Source organism: Carassius carassius, chromosome 2 (genome assembly GCF_963082965.1).
Source record: "Carassius carassius chromosome 2, fCarCar2.1, whole genome shotgun sequence".
Classification (NCBI taxonomy): domain Eukaryota; kingdom Metazoa; phylum Chordata; class Actinopteri; order Cypriniformes; family Cyprinidae; genus Carassius; species Carassius carassius.
In genome coordinates this window covers 3,784,478-3,802,502 of record NC_081756.1, presented here as the reverse complement: position 1 = coordinate 3,802,502, position 18,025 = coordinate 3,784,478, and the positions used below count along the sequence as shown (strand labels likewise).

The window sequence follows — 18,025 nt, the reverse complement described above, 5'->3', positions numbered from 1 at the left end:
GTACAAAACACTTTCTATTTCACCTCCGGAGTCTTTAAACCTGTCGACCCAAAATGTGGCAGAACCACGGTATGAGATTCAATATTACTCTGGTGTTTACATGGTGCTCCGTGGTTTTCTAGCGAATCCTGTAGAGTTCAGGTGCTGATTGTATCTACTGGGTATCTTATTCTCCATTTTCATAGTGTTGATTCTGTGGTCCGTCGTTCAAACCCTCTGCTGTCACCAACTGTGCAAAGTTGGTCATGGGGATGGTTAACAATCTTACAGTTTAAGCTATTATCAACTAAATCTCTCACAAGGTCCTCCTTCACTCAGTCAAGTCTTCAAGTCGTTTTCAGTTGTTTTATAAAACAGGAAAATGTGAAGGAGCCGAACAGAAAAGGCTGTATCTCATCAACGCTGTGACATACTGTTATGAAACTTTGTAGCTGTCATTTCCATCATGTCTTTAAGGTTTGTGCCAAATATCAAGTTAATATAAATATATGCAGCTCAAATCTAGTGTGTAGTTCGGTGATATTGAAATCACAATCAATTTATATTTTATATTATATTTTTTTGATATTATTGGCCATATCACCCAGCCCCGTGTATCCTGTAAATGTTCAGTTTCATTACTTGTTTTGTCTCCTATTTTTTTTTTACTTCTTCAAATGAGTTTCATGATCTGAGCCCATGGACAGCATGACATCTGATGGCGGGTAATTTACGTGAATTAGCTTTTACACAACCTTTGGTACACCTGTTATATCACAGCGAATCTGAGCAACGTGAAGCAGACTAATATGAAATGAACTCAATCAATTTAATTAAATGGGGATTATTTCAAACCAATGAAATGACTCTGGGCAATTCTGCTGGCTCTTTGGAAGCAGACAGACGCAGGAACAATCAAACGAATGGAATCTGAGACACGCATCTGCTCGATTTCAAACATAGTGAATGAATGAGGTCCAATGAAGATGAAGAGAACGCTTACTGTGTATCACATGCCACAGATGGCAGAACGGCACGAATATTCATTAATGAAGCATTCTGTGTGTGTGTGTGTGTGTGTGTGTGTGTGCGTGCGCTGCACATCTGACGCCTCACTGCTCACAATCATTACAGTGCAGTGAACACACTCCCCCTCTCATGGGATCTTTCATCTCTCTCTCTCTCTCTCTCTCTCTCCATCCATCCATCCATCCATTTGTTGTCCATGTGGTCATCATCTATCTATCTATCTATCTATCTATCTATCTATCTATCTATGTGTAAACTATCTGTGAACACACACCACCACACACTTCTTCAAACAGAAAGTTTCAAGTCTGCCATCACACTCAATCTGGGCTGTTTGCTGAAGCGCGGGTCTCGGTTACGCAAACACAATCCATGCAAACACACACAGTTGTACCTGCGAGATGTGGCATGCATCCGATGCCGAGGCGCTTCACGCTGACAGGCAAATAGATATAATGGACTGAGCAAACCAGAAACTCAACAACACACACACAGAAGACAAACACCCAGGTGACAACTGCACAAACACTGCTGCAGCAGGGGAGATCGTTCAGGGTGTTTGGGCCACGGGCTGATTTATGGGTCGGCTGCAGTGAAGCTGGCACATCTACTGTGTGTGTGTGTGTGTGTGTGTTTCTTTCAGAAGGTCATGTGTGCAGTGCTGTTGCCAAGAATGTGTTTGTTCCTGACCGAGGATGAGTTTTAGTGTGTGTTCAGTGCTGTTGGATAACATGATCTTTAGAAAGTGTGACGTTGCAGTACAGTGTGTGTGTGTGTGTGTGTGTGTGTGTGTGTGACCCTCTGCAGGCTGCATTGTGCCACTGTTGGTCTACGGGTGACTTGCTAGAATGTAAATGAGTGTTAACAAAGCGAGTCATGAGTGACATGAGATGCTTTAGAGAACAAGACACAAAGAGAAACCCTTACTAGGGCACTACAAAAACTGCTGACTACTAGCACACTAGTGTTGTCATGTCACACTGTGAGACAGTCATTCACCTCATGTCTGTGTCTTGATTTCTAAGCATGTGTTGATTTTCAGCATGCATACATTATATATATGTATATATATACATTATTTTAGGTCATGCCTCATAATGACTATTTTTCATGTGCAATTCATTTTTTAACATTCCCTAATGGATCACTAACTTGTTGTAATATGATTGTAGTTTTGCAGGTTCCTCTTGTGTGTTGCATGTTTTGACGTGAGACTCTGGTGAGTCACAGAGAGACAGATGTGGGCCGTGTGTCATCTGAAGGGTTAAAATGTGTGCAAACCACAAGAGTGTGTGTATAGTGCCAGAGAAGAAAAGAGGCGAGAAACAGAAACCGGATCTGTGAATGAGAGGAAGACAGAAGACAGTGTGAGATGAAACCTCTGCCACACCTCTCTCTTCTCTGTTTATCTCTCCTCCACAGACTCCAGTGCTGAAGAACACTGTATACACATCGATCTTCTGTAGCTCCATGCAGCAGTAAGAGTTGTTTATTAAATAGCCATTTATTCTATGATTTCTCAGTGATTTTCTGTGCTGCTGATGCTGATCATATAGTGTTTTCTCTGCTGATCTGGATGCAGTCGTGCGTGACAGTGACGCTGTGTGTGTGACAGAGACAGCATCTGCAGCATCACTGTTTCACACACTTGACCTGATCTGAAGAGATTTTCAAAACCTCATGTGATCAGAGACGGGCTGCGATGAGTTTGAAGACGGTTTAATGAGAAGATGTGCGTTCGTGTGTGAGTCTGATGTCACACTAATGTAGGTCAGACGCCAGTGTGATGACCTCACCGCCTGCGAAATCAGCCACAGCCAATCAGATGAGAGAAACGAGCAGGAAAACAGACTTCCCTTTTCAGAGCTCTGCAGCTGTTCACACACACACACACACACACACACTGCTGCTCATGTACATGACAGAGAGAAACCACAGCGTTTGAAACGTTACTGCAGGTGAACACAGTTGTGCGGTCAGTGGTTACTTGTTGCAGATGTACTTGTTGTACTTTTGCCTTTAAAAAACGTGATTTGACCACTAGCTAACATCATCATTTCAGCGTTACAGACTAAAAACAAAACATGTGTTCATAGATTCATATAGACACTGCCCACTGTTTTTTATAAATAGTATACAAAATATTTAACATTACACACTGAGAAACATTTCAAATAACGATTATATTTCATGCACTAAAATGATTTTTGTAGTTGTAAATAAAACTAATTATTGAAGTGTTTTTTAAAATACTGTTTTAGTGCACACAATCAATAAAAAAATGCATGTTTAATTAGTGAGAAATTTATAAGAAATATCTATTTAATTCTATTATAATAAAATGTAAATAATAAATGTATATACAAATTTTAATTTCTTTAGAAAATTCTTAATTGTATTACTTTTCTGTAATCATAATATTAGTATTAAGTAAACAGGCTGACTTAATAAAATAAATCCAAAATACACTAAAAATATTTTTATTATGTTTAAAATGTTTCAAACAAAACATGTTTTCTTGGGAATATTCATAATTTAAATGCGTAACACAAAACATGAATCCAACAGTGCAGTTCTGAAAAAAAAAAAATTGGCGAAATGGCAAAATTAATGGGATTGACTGACGAATAGATTTTTAATGAGAACATATCTTTTTGTTTTTATATAGACAAACGTCTCCCTACACTCTCAAACTTCTTTAAAGTTTCTTCCTTAATGTCCAATGTTTTTATTTTGATTATATCATTTACAGTGCTCTAAATAAAAGCTATATATATAAATTAATTAATTCGTTCATTCGTTGTTACGCACCTGTATGAGTTTCTTTCTTCTGTTTTAACTTATTTGAAGAATGTTAGTAACCAAACGATTGCTGGTAGCCATTGACGTCCATAGAATGAGAAAAATAAAAATGACCAGCAACTGTCTGGTAAAATAACATTGTTCAAAATATCTTATTTTGTTCCAACAGGAGAAAGAAACTCTCAAGGGCGGGGGAACTTCTCCTTTAACAATCATTGATTGAGTCTAAATCAGCTTTTACTGCACAGTCTGTGTTTCTGTCAGCAGATAACTGTGAGCGGAAATACCTCTGTGTTCTGGAAACATCTCCTCACAAAGAGAAACCCTTATCAAATCAAAATAAAACACCTTTCCGGCCAAACGTCTGAGCGCTGCATGGGCTTCAAACAGGACTCCATTGAAACAAGAGAAGTGTTTTCCTGAACCGCTGCCAAACTCCAGTGTGTGTGTGTGTGTGTGTGTGCTCCTGCATTGTTGCGTGTGTAACTTTAGCTGGCGTTCCCTGTGCTCTTTGGCGATGGGTCACATTGTTCAGGGCACTTTTATTCAGCAGACACCCTGTAAGACTGAAATAGTGCCACACTGTAAACAGTCTGCAGGTTTGTGTCATTCAGACACTTTCCTTCTCACTAAGATTGTCCCAACAGAACGAGGTCGACACGAAGCCAAAACCCTCCCTGTCTTCAACTGGATTGAAGTGCTATTGATGAAAGTTTACGGTTTAATTTCTACTCTGTTTGCCAAGAAGCATAGCATTTGCTGATGATATTACAATAGATAAATAGATACAACTTTAGTTCATCAGATATTAAACAGACAGTTCTTACATAGCTTTTTTAAAGAAATAACTTTTAAATTATTTTATCAAATTTATTAATGTTTTATTGTTTTCATGATTATTTTAATTGAGTTCAAATTCGATTTTTTTTTAATCAAATAAACTGTCATTTTTTTATTGTTGGAATGATGAATTCATTGATGATTGACGCATACGTTATAATCAATGGGTGCCGCTGGTGTTTTAAACTCAAGTACAACACCCATTTTTCTCAAGATGCCTGAACACAGTCTTTACAACTCGTCTGATTTGAAAGAGACGTGCATCGCGAGGACGTGGAGGAAAAGTGAAGCTCCTTCAGTCTAAAGCTGAGGACCGCTGACTCTGACCTTGGTATATTTCCTGATCAATCGTCATGTCAGAGGTTCAGCTGCATGATTTCATGACTCTTTCTACTCTTATAAAGTGATTCTTACACATTCCTGTCCATCATGCACTGCTCCATCAGAGCGCAGACGTGCTTCATGTTGGCTTTGCGTGTCAAGTTAAAAGTCACTCGTACTGATACGTTTAACTGTGTTGGTCTTATCAGGTTTAGCATGAGTCTACAGACTCTGGTAGGTCGTGAAGACTGGCAGATGTTGTGTTTCAGCATTAATTCTGAGGTTTAGTTAAGTGTTATCTTCCCTAAAGGTTCACGTTGTGCAACAGGGATCTGAAACTTCACTCATAGTTCAGTTTAAGAGGGCTGTGAGACCCTGAATGTTTCCCAACATGCTCCTGGACTGACTGAACCCGCTGAACTCAGCTTTACACGTGGCTTAGTGCTTTCTTTTGGGACTTTGCCAATGACTCTACATAGGCTGCAAATGATATCAAAGTTTACCATGGTTTGACTATAATAAGACCTACTGAAACTTATATTATTAACCTATTCAACATATTTCACATTGTTGCAGGAGTCCAACTGTTGAGTTTATGGATCTGCTCACTCACAATAAATGAATAAATAAGTGATTTCTGAGTTTCACCTTTGATAATGTCAATATTAAATTGTTATTGTGAGTTTATTATTACAAACTTGTTCATCATGTAGCATCCAAAGTGTTCTTATCTACAGATGAATACACTGAACCCAAACCCCAAAGTGTATCTCTAAACGTATTAAAATCAAAACCCTATCTCAATCTCAATCCGCTGTCAATTCTGCCACTTTCTATGCAAACATATTCAAAGTTATTTTGAAAAAGCAGTGCTGTGAAAATCAATAGGGTCCAATGTTATTTGGACTCCTAACTTTCTTTAAAATATGTCAGAAGAAAGTTAAATGATGGTAGATTGGGTTCAGCCAGTGTGAATGCTGTAAGCTGTTAATATGACTGCCAAAATAAATACACACTGCATATTCAGGCAATGTGAAACAAGAAATCTGCCTTTTAATTACACCTGGCGGCTGCAGAGCACTATATACCAACACTTTGGGGTTTGGGTTCAGTGTAGATTCATCACCATTTGGGTCTAAACGTATGCTACATCAGATTTCATGCTGATCTCGTCTGTTATAGCTCTCGGTGATAAACTCAATACCTCTGTCAGAGCTATACTCCATGCAGTAACCTACAAATCACTTCATTTTTGTATAAGTTTGCATAATGCTGTCCGTGTGCAAACTGCTGAAACACAAAACTGTGTGAAACATGCTTCTTAATAGGCAAATTATATGAATGTAGCCTACAACATTTCTGCAACATTTCAAGTTTGACTGGATTATAGTCCAACTGTAGTACATTTTGACATTCATTTGAAGCCTATACAGTGTCCCCCCCAAAATACGTAAAGCTGTAATGTTTTTATCCTACAACTAGCTATTATTCTTCACTGGTATTTGTTGCTTCACAGGTTTTTTTCTTGTTCTTTTGGTCTATCTGACCTGTGTGAGAATCACATAAAGTGTCTCTGTAAAAGGGTTTTTATAATTTGTTCTTCTCATAAGTGTGTTTAGCTATAACATGAGCTCTACTGCGGCACTGAGGCGAGCTCCGATGATGAGGAGCAGGCGCGTTCACTTTTCAACTGCTTTTTATAAATCACTTGTCTACCCCATTTTGCAAATCCTGTGCATTTCTAAAATACATTAAGAGATTCGTGTATTTATATCCTCTGACGCAGCTCAAATCACACGCAGCTCTTGCTCAAGACTGTGGCGCAGCTGTAACCAGAACCTTGGAATGCGAACGCGTTTTGTTCCACCGGGCGACTCAACAACGGGAGCGAACCACTGCCGAAAACAGGGGGGAGCTGTCTCACAACAGCGGGCTTTCGTCGACTTTTAACCTCTGATTATCGACCTGTTGGTGTGTTTCGGGCACGGATTGTATGTCGTAACACATACACCTCATAACCGCCCTAAAAAGCTCAGCACGGGCGACTCGAGCTCGATGAGTTATTCCGCGCTCCCCCATCCATAACTTAAGTCGACTTATTTGATTGACGGCTCCATATTTTTTTGTGTGATTTTTTCTCGGTGGCTCCAGAAAGCACAAAAACGGGGTAATACAGACAGAGAGGAAAAGAGGGAGAGAAAATAACAAACGCTGCTGGAAAGAAAGTGCGAGCTCAAGAGCGCTGGGAGCGACCCAGGATCAACATTGTGAAAAATACATAGATATTTCACAGACAAAGGAGTGTCGACTTTTGCTCATTTCTTTATTTTGGGGAACTTAGGCACGCCGACATCATAATTAATTTGCATAAGAGGTAAGCACAATCTCCTAAGGCTTTATAACAGCCTGTATTCGTGTGTGTGTGTAGGCTATATATATATATATATATATATATATATATATATATATATATATATATATATATATATATATATATATATATATATATATATAATATAATATTAAGTTACACAAGCCTATATCTCATTGATGTATTTTAATGCATGCAAAAATGTGTTGCTCATATTTTTTTACGATTTGTTGTGCATAATGTAAAAAAAAAAAACGGAAATATTCATAGACCATAAGTTTTGATAGTGGCGGAAATCTCCGTTTCAAACGAACGGCACAAGAGACGTGACCCTAATCTTCTCCAGCGGCTGGAAACTTGTAAACATAAAGCTGCATTCAAATCAGCTCGCTTTATACGAGCCATGACTGTGTAGCCTTTAGGTTGCACGCTTCACAGAGTCAGCCCACATTTCTCCGAGAGTTTTTGGGGAATTGATGAGCTGTGAGCGCGCAAACGTAACATGTGAGTTTACGAGCGCTTTAACTCATAAAGGTCTTTGTTCGTGGATTGTGTAGATCTTGCGCCGGAGCGATGCATAGCTACGTGTTTTATTTAGTTGATGTGAACTTGAATTTCAAGAGGAAAACGCCTCCAGACCTGAGTTCTCCTGCGGTTCTGCAGACAGAGCTCTTCTCTGGAGAATGTGTGTCAATGTCAAAGGGAGGTGTGTCCCGCAGAGGTCTTTTCCAGAAAAGACTGCATGCTACAAACACGCACAAGGGCTGTGTTCTGGAAACTCGTCTACACTCACCGAGATACACCATTATCTGTCTGCAGAGTCTCCTGACAGTTAATCTGGGGTCTTCAGTGACTCATGCATTCTTTAAAGGGATAGTTCACTAAAATAACACGCAATATTAACAATACTCTTTTCCTCACAACAGAAATGAGTACATATCACTCATTTGATCTCCGAATAGCACTATAAATCTATATTCAGTCTTCTGAAGTCATATGATAGATTTGTGAGTAACATCATATTTAAGTCATCCCTTTGCAGAAAATCGTAACCTCAGCACTCACATTATGACACATTATGACTGGTTATGTTGAAAAGTCCCTCTGAAGGCTTAATGTAAACACAATATCAGATTGGACCCTTCTTGTTGTTTTTGTGAACATTTAATTAGTGTTTGTCTTAATATATATATATATATTAAAATTAATTTAATTGGTCTGAGATCCAGATTATGTAGCTAATAAATTGCTCCGCCTCTGAAACGATTTTTCTTTTCAGGTGATGTCATCAATCCCTCTTGTTTTTAAGCCCCTCCCCCTCCAACACAAACTCTCTTTTGGAAGTAAAACCCATTCATTTTCTCGAAGGTGGTAGTGATTCTGAACAATTACCAATAAACCGATAAAGAGCTACAAGGTTGTTAGTCGATGCTATCTGCTTTCACATTGATTGATTTAAAATGAAATATGGCTGTAAAAAAATGTGACCTGCTGTTATGTTTGTAATGTTTGTTAAGAAGATAAAATGGTTCAGAATGGTTCATTTTTATTTTATTTCTAGGTTTTAAGACTTAAATCTCAGTCTGGTCCTGGCTGGCAGATAGCTTCACATGTAGTAGTATGGACTGTTTTTCTGCTGCTTCCTATTTTGAGCTTGACAGTGTGAATCACCTTCCATTTTCGTTTCCTTTTAATAAACGCAGGAAGACATTTGCTTGCAACAACATGAGTGCGAGCAAATGACATAACTTCATTTCTTTAGGTGAACTGCCCCTTTAAAGACACCCAGTCTCTTAATGTGAAGGCCCTGCGATCTTTCACAACATTTCAGCTGTTCAGCCTGATGTAAGAGCAGCTGGTCTCAGGATCATTTCTGACTTGTTTGGGTTCTATTCGTGGGCTGGGCTTGTAAGGTAAAGAGAATTTGAACTCCTCCTCACAAACTGCAGACCGCACCAGTGCTGATCTCTAACATCACAGCACTCCAGAGTGTCCTTCATGTGATTGTACAGAACCCGGAGAACAACACATCATCACTACATGAGCAAAGAGCAGAAGAAGAGATATTTTTAGACTGACTCAGTAGTGTAATGACTGAAGGGAGACCATCCATCTGGCAGCAAACTTTCATTTATTGCTTTTTCTAACTTTCCATCTAACTGTGTGTCATGCAAATGTTCATTATTCTATCTATCTATCTATCTATCTATCTATCTATGAGAGTGCGTGTGTTTGTTAGTATATATATATATATATATATATACATATATATATATATATATATATATATATATATATATATATATGAATGTAATATAAATGTACACAAATACTGAATAAGTGTATTAGTAGTAGCAGCTTTTTTCCACCAAACAATTCAACATAACAACAAAAACACAAAACATGACAGAAAAACCATGTAAAGTGTATAAGAACACAAGCAGTGCAGTGCAGTGGAAGACTGATGGGAAGAATACAGGTGAAACAGAGAAGTGCAGTGTCACTGAGATGCGTGTGTTTCGTGGATCTGCTCCTGGTGGTACAAGGCTCCCTCTGTTCCCACTCATCCTCCAGCCCTTCGGCTCATGCTATTCTTGCTCTCGGTGGTTTCTCGCCCCATTCATTCACTCACCTCGCTCTGCCCTCTCTAGCTTGTGTACATCTGAAGGATGAGGACAAATACTGGTCTGTAGGTGGATTTGAACCTAGATTCGCTAGACAAGAATCTCCAGTTTAGTGGAATAAAATGCTTTGCTAGTTGAGATTAGGACTGGCCAATACAGTTGATTACTGCAATATTAACAGTATATTTTGATGTTGACGTAAAATTGACAATCATTATAAATATCACAATCATTGCAATGCACTTTTAGCTATCAATTTAGCTATTAATAGACTTGTTTTGTGATTCAGAGTTTAGAAGTTCCATTCATTTTCGTGAAACGCTTCAAACGCAATGCTTCAGTGATTTAGGCTACGTCCACACGAAGCCCGAGCTTTCCATATATGATCTTCTTTTTATATTGTCTCAAGGAATATTTTCTTCCACACAAACCAAAAAACTGACTCAAAACGATGGCATGTTTCATGCATTTCCATATCAAGTAGGGTAAATTTTTTCCCTAAATGCTTTAGTAAATTTTTTTCTACATTTCTTTTAAAGACACATTGTTATATTGGTGCATATCAATGAAAAAGTAAGTGCTATATTTTTGGTATTTAATTGTGTAAATTTGCAATTTTGTAAATGTAAACTTTGTAAATTAGTTGTCTTGTAGGCTTCAGTCATTCAGCCATAGTTAATTAGTGCAACTGACTTTAAATAATGACAGTGTTGCAGTGTGCTGCTGATTTGACTCCGCCTACATGTTGCAGTTAGTAGTGTTGCCATGTGCTGCTGATTTGACTCCGCCCACATGTTGCTGTTGGTAGAATGTTGCCATGTGCTGCTGATTTGGCTCCACCCACATGTTGCTGTTGGTGGAGTGTTGCCATGTGCTGCTGATTTGGCTCCGCCCACATGTTGCAGTTGGTAGAATGTTGCCATGTGCTGCTGATTTGGCTCCACCCACATGTTGCTGTTGGTGGAGTGTTGCCATGTGCTGCTGATTTGGCTCCGCCCACATGTTGCTGTTGGTGGAGTGTTGCCAAGTGCTGCTGATTTGGCTCCGCCCTCATGTTGCTGTTGGCGGAGTGTTGCCATGTGCTGCTGATTTGACTCCGCTCACACGTTGCTGTTGGCAGTGTTGCCATGTGCTGCTGATTTGACTCCGCCCACATGTTGCTGTTGGCAGTGTTGCCATGTGCTGCTGATTTGGCTCCACCCACATGTTGCTGTTGGTGGAGTGTTGCCATGTGCTGCTGATTTGGCTCCGCCCACATGTTGCTGTTGGTAGAATGTTGCCATGTGCTGCTGATTTGGCTCCACCCACATGTTGCTGTTGGCAGTGTTGCCATGTGCTGCTGATTTGGCTCCACCCACATGTTGCTGTTGGCAGTGTTGCCATGTGCTGCTGATTTGGCTCCGCCCACATGTTGCTGTTGGTGGAGTGTTGCCAAGTGCTGCTGATTTGGCTCCACCCTCATGTTGCTGTTGGCGGAGTGTTGCCATGTGCTGCTGATTTGACTCCGCCCACATGTTGCTGTTGGCAGTGTTGCCATGTGCTGCTGATTTGGCTCCACCCACATGTTGCTGTTGGTGGAGTGTTGCCATGTGCTGCTGATTTGACCCTGCCCACATATTGCTGTTGGTAGAGTGTTGCCATGTGCTGTTTATTTAACTCCGCCCACATGTTGCTGTTGGCAGTGTTGCCATGTGCTGCTGATTTGACTCCGCCCACATGTTGCTGTTGGCAGTGTTGCCATGTGCTGCTGATTTGGCTCCGCCCACATGTTGCTGTTGGTGGAGTGTTGCCATGTGCTGCTGATTTGGCTCCGCCCTCATGTTGCTGTTGGTAGAGTGTTGCCATGTGCTGTTTATTTAACTCCGCCCACATGTTGCTGTTGGCAGTGTTGCCATGTGCTGCTGATTTGACTCCGCCCACATGTTGCTGTTGGCCGTGTTGCCATGTGCTGCTGATTTGGCTCCGCCCACATGTTGCTGTTGGTGGAGTGTTGCCATGTACTGCTGATTTGACTCCGCCCACATGTTGCTGTTGGCAGAGTGTTGCCATGTACTGCTGATTAGACTCCGCCCACATGTTGCTGTTGGCGGAGTGTTGCCATGTGCTGCTGATTTGACTCCGCCCACATGTTGCTGTTGGCAGAGTGTTGCCATGTGCTGCTGATTTGACTCCGCCCACATGTTGCTGTTGGCGGAGTGTTGCCATGTACTGCTGATTAGACTCCGCCCACATGTTGCTGTTGGTGGAGTGTTGCCATGTGCTGCTGATTTGACTCCGCCCACATGTTGCTGTTGGCGGAGTGCTGCCATGTGTTGCTGATTTGACTCCGCCCACATGTTGTTTTTGACGAGTTGTCTCATGACTTTTTTACGCTGTGAAAGTAATTACAAAAAATCATTTTGATGCAGGGTCTTCTTTAAAATACTGAAGTGGTGCAGAATTCTGGGTAAACTAAGGGTTTACACAAGCGAAGGAGTTTGGGTGTTTCAGTGATGTCACATCCTCATGACTGTGTCCGTAGATTACATCTGCATAATAAGATCTGTTTTTTTTCCACATGGGGATGAGCCTCCAGCGTGAAGGTCGTTCCAGGAGCGAGTTTGTGGCTCTTTAATGATGCACATCAGTTACGCAAGGACACTTAATCACGTCAGATGTTTGATTCTCTGTAATGAGCCGAGTCATTGTGCTTTACTGAAAAATCACAAGTACACACAGAGCCGTAAAGATGGAGACAATCAGCAAGTCATTTGATGAGATTCCCATCCTTCATACTGTTGGAGAAAAAGAGAACAGACATGCAATAGTAATACCAGCTGGTCTGATGAATGTGGCCCATCGCTGAGGGAAACCAGGAGTGAAGGAGCAGCAACACAACATTGAGCGCTTTGGCATCTCTCAGTGTCTCCATGGCGGCTCGTTTCTGTTCTTTTGTCATCAAAATTTGTAGATGAACAAACACAGAGACGAAGCCAAGAGCAAACACATGAACACACACACTGCCCAGATCCACTGTGAGCAGCTGCTGATGGGAAGAGATTGGTTATTATTAATACTTGAAAATATATATATATGTTTTGCATTACTTATTTGGAACCATATTGGCTTTTTTTTTTGGGTTATGTCAGATTTAGCTCAGTTTTTAGCACAGTTTACAGTGCCTGAAGCAGAGTAAACCCACACCCAGCACAAGCATGCGCTATTTCGAATGATTTATTGTGACGTTTTATTCACACAAACTCTTTGCGGGTGTTTTCTGAAGCAACTCGAGGTCTCTCAGGGCGTCTCTGCCCAACATGGCTGAACTCTTGAAATAGCCCTCAGTTAGCACACACTTACCAGTAAACACCACACTACACCGTCCTCACCTCTGAGTCCCTCACTACAGCAGGGGCGTTCCTCCAAACACTCGTTTCTGTGTTCTTTACATGCAGTGTTCAGTGCACTGTGTTCTTGATCGACTGTAAGGTGTTATTAACTTTGACAGTCTCTATCGTAATGTTTTTGTAAGGTTTCCAAGCTTTGCTCGAGGCTTGCATGGTACTCGGCAGTCACATGTGTCCTGAAGTCTTGAGGAAAGTAATCCACACCCACATACAACTGCTGGCCCAGGAATAGCGCGGTCGCAACATATCCCAGTGTCCTTTATCATAGCGCCTAAAAATACAGCCCTACAACCAAACTGAAACTCAAGCTGCAGATTACTAGAGAAGCTTGCTACTGAAAGACTTGTTTTCTGAGAAACGTGTGAACTGAGTTTCTGATGAAAGCAAGAGCAAATATCTGCCAGTGGGGTCAGAAAGAGAAAAAGAAATGTTTTCCCTTTGAATAATGTTTCTTTTTCTGACTCCATTGGCAGATTATTATATATTTTTTCTTCTTTCAACTCATTTAATTTAGATTATTATTATTTATTTTCACCAGAACTATCTTATCTTAACTATCTTATGATGTTTTACAAGTTTTAATTTCACATTTAAGCCAGTGCTACTTACTGTTTAACTTAGTTTTTATTTGTGACCCTGAAAAGCAGTCTGAAGTCTCTGGGGTATATTTGTAGCAATTGCCAGAAAAACTTTTTATGGGTCAAAAATTGTGAAATTTGACAAAATGAATTCTTATATTAAATAATTTTGCTTCTCAAGTAAACGTACCTTTATTTAAGAATATTAAACAACAAGAAAAAAATAATGCTAAGTAGGAAAAGCATTTTTTGCATTGTAGATTTTTTTTTTACCTTTTAAGAATAAATATACAAACAAAAAAAGACTAAGAATTTGGATGTCTAATCACTTTTATGGTGCAAACTGTTTAAAATGAAGGAAAACATGCATTCAGCATTTTTGTTTAACAAAACACAAATCTGTTACTGAGATGTAACTTTTGCAAAATCAAGGGTGAAATTGTGTTAACCTGATATTAATCTTCAGTAATGCATGTGTAATCCGTGTATAAACCACACAGCGTGCTCTTATCACTGTAATCCTGTAAACACACAGCATCCTCAGCTCTTGCTGAATCATTGTTTGGGTCGATGACGATGACGTACAATTCTCTTCAGCTTCCTGTCCTCTGCTTTTGATTGAAAGTCTCAGTATCCTCTGAACTCCCTCCAGCTGCTCTCATCTGCCCCCTGAGCACTGCATTAATGAGATCAAGCTCAACACTGATCCTAGATCAGCACAGCATGCCATCTGAGATGTTGGTTTGGTGCAGTCACAACAGTTCATGATTCTTCAGCTCTCATTTCTGTTGACTCAGTGCTGTTTGTTTTACATCAAGCATCACTCTTAATATTGTTATATTTCCATCACAACCTCACAATACAAAAACAGCTTTTCTACCTCGTTTTCCATTATCATAAGACCAATTCATTTTTAATTAAGATTTACATGTATGGAAGACCATTTCTGCCAAGTAAGAAAAAAAACAAAAAACTGACATAAAATGGAATTATAATGAAAAGCCAGAATTTACATAAAAAGTAATAATTTTAACACAGAAGTTATTACAAATAGTTGAAATAATATATGATAAAATGTCATTTAGATAAAAAGTTACAATTATGACAAAAAGCCATGAGATAAAATGTAATAATTATGAAATAAAACATTATTATTATTATGAGAATACAAAGCCAAAATTAAGTCAAAAAACAAACAAAATTGACCTAAAAAGTCACAATGATGACATACTAAGTAATAATGGTGACCAAACCTGCTCCAGCGTTCACCCTGAGGAACATGTTCTCGCTCTGTTACATTCAGCTTTGCACAAGAATATAAACCTCTGCCAATGGGGTCAGAAGAAAGCAGCAGAAACCCTGTTGCAGGGATGTTTTCTAGCGTGAAGCTAAATGTTACTGAGCGAGAGCGTGTTCCTCCGGGTGAACGCTGGAGCAGGTTTGGTGTGATGTGACGTCCTGCATGTATTGAGCTGCAGAAGAGAAGAATGAATCACCAGCTCGTTCTGTGTGGATTCCTCAGCCACCATGAAGCGCCTCCACTTCGTTTTGCACTTTTATAAACCCTAGCACTGACGGTTTGGAGTTATACTACCATTTAAAACTTTGGGCTTGATCAGATTTATTCATGAAGAAGTCTTTTGCTCACAAAGGCTGCATTTATTCTCAAATATATTGTGAATATTGCAATATAATATTTAGTATAATTATGTAACATTTCTGTCAAAATACCAGCTAATGTGAGGATTAACCCGATTAACCCTGTGCTTTCCCCATCACTGCTGTTTAACATGAAGTTTTCAACTTAATCACGTTATTCGGGTCTCATAAGGGTTTGTAACAGAGAAATCTCTGTCAAATTGGGCTTCACAGTCAAAAGGAAATGAGCTTGCTCTCCAGTGCTTTGTGCAAATAAATGCATGCTCTTCTTACATGCATTTTGTGTGATACTGAGGTCTCAGTCTACGCTTTTCATTTAAATGTCCTGTTTTGGTAAAAACAAAAATGCATAAATTAAATGAGTAGTGCATGCTGGGAATGTGAACTTTTGAAACTTTTGATTGCATTTCAACAAAGTTGTTTGAGCTGAGCAAGACAAACCTGACAGAGAACCGTTCAGCTTGGAGAAGATTGTCTTGTACAGTGCTGGGTGTGATTTGAATATATCTGCATGTTCAGAGCATATTAGCATTAGTCTGATTTGCATTGGTGCCAGAAGAGAGATGGGCTGTGTGTCATAACTGAGCAGCTGGCGGTTCGTATCGATCGGTTCACTCCTGCACATCATCCATTAGAGTCTGTCAATAGACTCGGCCTGTTTTCAGTTCGCTTTCCCTCTCTGTGCCATTATTCCTCTGAATGAGCTCCATCAGTCACTTCAGAAGCAAATATCATCAGATTTTCTGCTGTTTTCGTCACTGCTGATTGGAGTCATGAGACGCTGGGGCTTTGTGTTTAAACGGTCCATTGCAATGTCCTCAGGGGGTGAATCTCATGAAAACATGTCCAGGTTATATTTCAACACAAAAACACTAGAGAAAAATATTTATATGACACTGATTTAAAATGACATAATACATATTTAATATTGTAAACATTTTATCCATAATGACTAAACAATATTTCACACTTAAATTCTCATTGGATTATTGTCTGAAAACGTTATTTCTGGCTATACTTTTTAATATTTTTCTATTCTCAGTGCTATAAGAGACTTTTACTTCAGAGATTTTCTGAGCAGTATGACGTCATACAATTTTTGTTTTCATTTGATTTTCCACTAAATGTGAGAAAGTCATAACTGATTTATTTTTGACTGTTTTTTTGTGAGATTCATCTCAAGCTTCCTGCACTGCTTATTTTTCTTTAATACATTTTTTTTTTTTTTTTATAATCTCTTCAAAGAAGTACACTTAGTTTAGAACCTTCCTAAAAATAGGCTTAATTTTATTTTTTATTTAGCTAATTTAAATATTTAATATTTGAAATATTTAATATTATAAAATCTTATTTTAATATTTTTAATTTTAACCTTTTAGTTTTAACACTAGATGTGGGCTAGACATGTTCTTAACAGGTTTTATGGGAGTCATCTCAATCCTCCTACGCTGCTCATTTTTCTTTCACACATTTTCTGTCATTTTTTCCATTTTATCCTGGATGTTGCTTTTTCTGTCGTTCTTCCCCGTGACAGACGGTCTCCCGCTGGTGTAACTGTTATCATGTGCTCTGAGATCGAAGTACTCATTCTGAGACGAGGAGATGAAGAGCTGGATGGGAACGATGAAAACAGCTCCTCTCGGTCACATGACTGAACTCCTCTCGTCTTGTTTATGACACATCATACATCTGCAGCGCGACCCGACGCTGATCAATAACACAGCATGATCAATAAATACTTTCTGAAAACACGGCATGAACTCTATTGATGTCTCACAAAATCATGTTTCTCAGACTCAGGGTTTCTCACCCTTGGGAAAAAGAAGTGCACTTTTGCATACTCAACAATTTACTTTGAAATATATACTTTACATTTAGTTTGCAGTAAGTATATATATATATATATATATATATATATATATATATATATATATAAATACTTTTTGGAAACTTAATGTAATGTTTTTGGACATTTAATTGCATGTTATTTACAATTAAATTAAAATCTATTGTAGTTTACGTGTATATTGAATGCAATTATTTCAACTTTATCAACTAACCACTTAAGTGGCACTGTGTGTAATTTAATAATTCTGTTAATTTTATAATAGAGTTAGTGTTAACATGTGCTTTAGTATGTTAGCCAACACATCAACATAAGTTTATAAAATAAAAAAGTTTATTATGTTTTATTAAGTTTATAATAAAATATTATGATTTAATAATAAATCTAAGGTAAAACTATTATTTTTTTAAATTATTTAAATGTGTACTTAAGTGTGCTAAGAAACAGCCATGTTTAAAACTATAAGTGCACTTAAGTAACCTTTTATTTAATTAATATTATATTGTCTGCGGGTACAGTTTAAAAAATATATACAACTTGAAATGTACTTTCATATAAACCTTTTATTTGACATTATTTAGAAGTGTACT

At 38.8% G+C, this 18,025-nt stretch overlaps 1 protein-coding gene across 1 annotated transcript in view; it reads left to right on the top strand.

The window, feature by feature from the left end:
• Positions 1-6,951: 6,951 nt before the first annotated feature.
• Positions 6,952-18,025, top strand: part of LOC132100254 (protein NDRG2) — a 28,643-nt gene continuing 17,569 nt past the window's right edge. Inside the window, exon 1 of the mRNA XM_059505796.1 lies at positions 6,952-7,345. The gene's annotated coding sequence lies outside the window, so the exon portion shown is untranslated. The remainder of the gene's footprint in view (positions 7,346-18,025) is intronic.